The 4,726-nt window shown below is 35.0% G+C and overlaps 1 pseudogene; it reads left to right on the forward strand.

Annotated features, from left to right (window-relative positions):
- The first annotated feature begins 879 nt into the window (after positions 1 to 879).
- Positions 880 to 998, forward strand: LOC111739021 (annotated as a pseudogene).
- Positions 999 to 4,726: the final 3,728 nt, after the last annotated feature.

Consider the following 4,726-nt stretch of genomic DNA (forward strand, 5'->3'; position numbering starts at 1 on the left):
TTTTTTTTTTTTTTTTTGTAAAACTACCTATCTTGTATTGTCAGAGACCAAATCTACCTGAGATTACTTTATCACTAGAGGCACCATTTTAATAATATAATAAATGTCCCTTATTTTCTGTAGAAGTTTCTACACAAGCAGGTATTTCTTTGCTCTTCAAATCCATTTTAGAAAGAAGTGTGCTAGCATTTCTCACTAATCAGCTGCAGTTGTTTTTAAGTATTCACTCACTATATTTACAAGTTTGCAGCTGCAGTAAAACCTGCCTGCTTTGGGATTTTTCAGATTGCTTCTCGTACTTAATTATTGTACAAGATATAAAAGCTGCACCTGGTTTTAGAATTGTAAATGTCTTAGTGAATGTGATTTTAGGAGTAAGAGGAAAATATACTTGGGCTATGGAAGTACCTAGACGATTTCGTTACCTTAGATAAAACTGTCCTTAGTAAAGGGATCATAATTTCTCTAGGTTAAAAGACCCTATAAAGTTCTTTGTGTCAGGAAAAGTTTTTCAGAACCACTCTCTAGGACCATCTTTCCATAAAGGCTAGTACAAATAGAAGGCTGACGAGGGAGACCAGAGACATGGATTTTAGTCCTAGCATCAGCATACAGCAGAAGCTGTATGATTTAGACACATGACACTCATCTGGGTCTAACATTCCTCATAAACAAATTAGGAATTTCACTCTACAGTTCTTAAGTTTATGCAATAGGATCTATCGGGAGGTATCTAGGTTTCATTCAAGAACTGGAAATCAACAACTGAAAGCAATGAAAGAGATGACTAATTTTTCTAGATGTTAGCCATTAAAATTTACTTACAGCCTGCTTTATTTAAGAAATTTACTTTATAAATTTATTTTATGAAATTATTGTGTCTATGGCCATGCCACCCTGAATGTGCCCGATGTCATCTGATCTCAGAAGCAAAGCAGGGTTGAGGCTGGCTAGTATTTGGATGGGAGACCACTTTGGAATACTAGGTGCTGTAGGCATTTAAAAAAAAAAATTATCAGTAAGGATATTAAACATCTACTGTCATTGACAGCTTTCCCATCCCATAGGTTTGCATTTTATTTTGTAACACAATAGTCCCCCATTATCCTTGGTTTTCCTTTCTGCGGTTCCAGTTACCCATGGCCAACCTCAGTCTGGAAATATTAAAAGGAAAATTCCAGAAATAAACACTTTATAAGCTTTAAATTGTACATCTTCTGAGTAGCATGATGAAATCTCGCACCATTGTGCTCTGACCCATCTGGAACATGAATCACCCCTTTGTCTAGTGCATTAATGCTGTGTACACTACCTGCCCATTATTCACTTAATAGACATCTAGGTGATCAGATCAATTATCAAAGAGAGAAAGAGAGACCACATTCACAAAACTTTTATTATACTATATCATTATAATTGTTGTATTTTATTATTAGTTATTCTTGTGTATCTCTTACTGTGCTTAATTTATAACTTAAACTTTATCATAAGTATGTATATATAGGAAAAAACATAGTATCTACAGGGTTCAGTACTATCCACAGTGTCAGGCACCCCCTGGGTGGTCTTAGAATGTATCTCCTTACGATAAGGGGAGACTACTGTATTGGAATTTAATCATTAAAGTTGGGAAGTGAGGGATTAAAACTTTAATACATTTATAAATACATTTTTTTAGTCACTGAGAAATTTGAAATTTATGACTGAAAAAAACTTTCCCTTTATTTTAATATCATAAAAAAATTGATAAATTTGTGCATATTTTTTCAATCTTGTTTCACTTACAAGTGTTAAGTAGAGGTTAAATTTTGGACCTCTCGTTAGCTGAAGAAAAAGCTGTTTAGCAATTTCACTGACATTTTCTTGTGGGGATCATCCAGCTGACAGTGACCATGAAAATTTTATAATAGCAGAGCCTGAGCCAGTCATTCGTCCTGTGGAAGATCTATGGAAGTGAAGATAACTATTTTTTTTCACTACATGTGTTAAAGTTACAGTTAAGAAGGGAGTTGACAGGCTTACTGTGGCCTTAGATGATAAGATGATCAGTAATGATGGTGAATCTACAGCCTTCCAATACAAAAAACCATTCCTTAACAGGCACTCAACTCACCTTTGGTTGTGTTATTGAATTTCCTTGGGAAATTTTCTCCAGATTATAGGACTATTACAGGACCATTTGCATTTCTTATGATAATACACTATAGGAAATTTATAAAATGAAGGTGTAGTCAAGTAACCTTACTGAAGATTCAGGGACTAAAATTAATTATTCATAAACCCTCAATCTCAAATTTAATTAGCTATGGATGATCTTAGATTAGGTGCTCAAAAGAAAAATTCATATCTGCTTTGGGTATTTCCTATACATTTCCATTCCTCTTTATGCATGTCTCAGGTGACACACTGTGTTTAAACACCCCTTGAGTGACATAGACCACTGACCTTCTTACACACAGTGAAGAAGAACCAAATGGACTGGAAAAGGCCATGACAAATGAACAAAACCTGTTCTTTCAAGGGATAGTATTGACATTGTACTGGTGTCATTATGAAACATTTCTAAGAGGACGCTGAGCACTGAACAATAGTCTCAGAAGATTTTCTGAAGCCAAATTATCTGTGTTTAACTCTTCACTCTATCATTTATTTGTCGTGCAACCTTCAAGAAGTTATTTAACATCTCTATATCACTCTTTCATCATCAGTTAATGGGGATATTAGTAATCCTGACCTCACAGGGTGTTTTGAGCTGAATTGTGTCTCCCAAAGTCCTAACCCCTAATGCTTCAGAATGTGACTGTATTTGGAGATAGGATCTTTAAGGAGGTGATCATTTAAAATATAGCTATTAGGGTGAGTCAATCTGACTGGTATCTTTATAAGAAGAGGAGAGGTGAACACACTGAAGGACACCAGGGATGAGCACACAGAGCAAAATCCATGTGAGAATACAGCAAGAATGTGGCTGTCTGCAAGCCAAGGAGAAAGACCTGAGGAGAAACCACATGCCACCACCATGATCTTGGATTTCTAGCCTCTAAAACTGTGAGAAAATAAACCTCTGTTGTTTAAGTCTCCCAGTCTACAGTATTTTGTTATGACAGCCCTAGCAAACTAATGTACAAGGTATCATGAGGGTTAATAGGGGTTCATGAGTTTCACTATTATTCTTTGGTTTGTAAGATGTGTTATTTTTACTTCCCATTTATATGTTCTAAATCTATCATAAACGTAGGGTAAAATTCTACTAATTAAATGGTTCTCCTCTACCAATACTCATGTACCCTCTGCAAGCCATTTACCACCTCAGATTCCACATCTATAAAATGGGAAGACTGCATTCTTTGATCTCTAAGAAAATCATATCCATCTAAAATTAGTGACTTAAAAATGGATTCATGTTCAATGAAAGAAGCTACTCTAAAGGGTATGGTTTGGCTTCAGCAACAAGCAGTTAGGCCTGGGTTGAAAAGAAGGATATTAAACATCTACTGTCATTGACAGCTTTCCCATCCCATAGGTTTGCATTTTATTTTGTAACACAATAGTCCCCCATTATCCTTGGTTTTCCTTTCTGCGGTTCCAGTTACCCATGGCCAACCTCAGTCTGGAAATATTAAAAGGAAAATTCCAGAAATAAACACTTTATAAGCTTTAAATTGTACATCTTCTGAGTAGCATGATGAAATCTCGCACCATTGTGCTCTGACCCATCTGGAACATGAATCACCCCTTTGTCTAGTGCATTAATGCTGTGTACACTACCTGCCCATTATTCACTTAATAGACATCTAGGTGATCAGATCAATTATCAAAGAGAGAAAGAGAGACCACATTCACAAAACTTTTATTATACTATATCATTATAATTGTTGTATTTTATTATTAGTTATTCTTGTGTATCTCTTACTGTGCTTAATTTATAACTTAAACTTTATCATAAGTATGTATATATAGGAAAAAACATAGTATCTACAGGGTTCAGTACTATCCACAGTGTCAGGCACCCCCTGGGTGGTCTTAGAATGTATCTCCTTACGATAAGGGGAGACTACTGTATTGGAATTTAATCATTAAAGTTGGGAAGTGAGGGATTAAAACTTTAATACATTTATAAATACATTTTTTTAGTCACTGAGAAATTTGAAATTTATGACTGAAAAAAACTTTCCCTTTATTTTAATATCATAAAAAAATTGATAAATTTGTGCATATTTTTTCAATCTTGTTTCACTTACAAGTGTTAAGTAGAGGTTAAATTTTGGACCTCTCGTTAGCTGAAGAAAAAGCTGTTTAGCAATTTCACTGACATTTTCTTGTGGGGATCATCCAGCTGACAGTGACCATGAAAATTTTATAATAGCAGAGCCTGAGCCAGTCATTCGTCCTGTGGAAGATCTATGGAAGTGAAGATAACTATTTTTTTTCACTACATGTGTTAAAGTTACAGTTAAGAAGGGAGTTGACAGGCTTACTGTGGCCTTAGATGATAAGATGATCAGTAATGATGGTGAATCTACAGCCTTCCAATACAAAAAACCATTCCTTAACAGGCACTCAACTCACCTTTGGTTGTGTTATTGAATTTCCTTGGGAAATTTTCTCCAGATTATAGGACTATTACAGGACCATTTGCATTTCTTATGATAATACACTATAGGAAATTTATAAAATGAAGGTGTAGTCAAGTAACCTTACTGAAGATTCAGGGACTAAAATTAAT

Source organism: Pteropus vampyrus, unplaced genomic scaffold (assembly GCF_000151845.1).
Source record: "Pteropus vampyrus isolate Shadow unplaced genomic scaffold, Pvam_2.0 Scaffold45, whole genome shotgun sequence".
Classification (NCBI taxonomy): domain Eukaryota; kingdom Metazoa; phylum Chordata; class Mammalia; order Chiroptera; family Pteropodidae; genus Pteropus; species Pteropus vampyrus.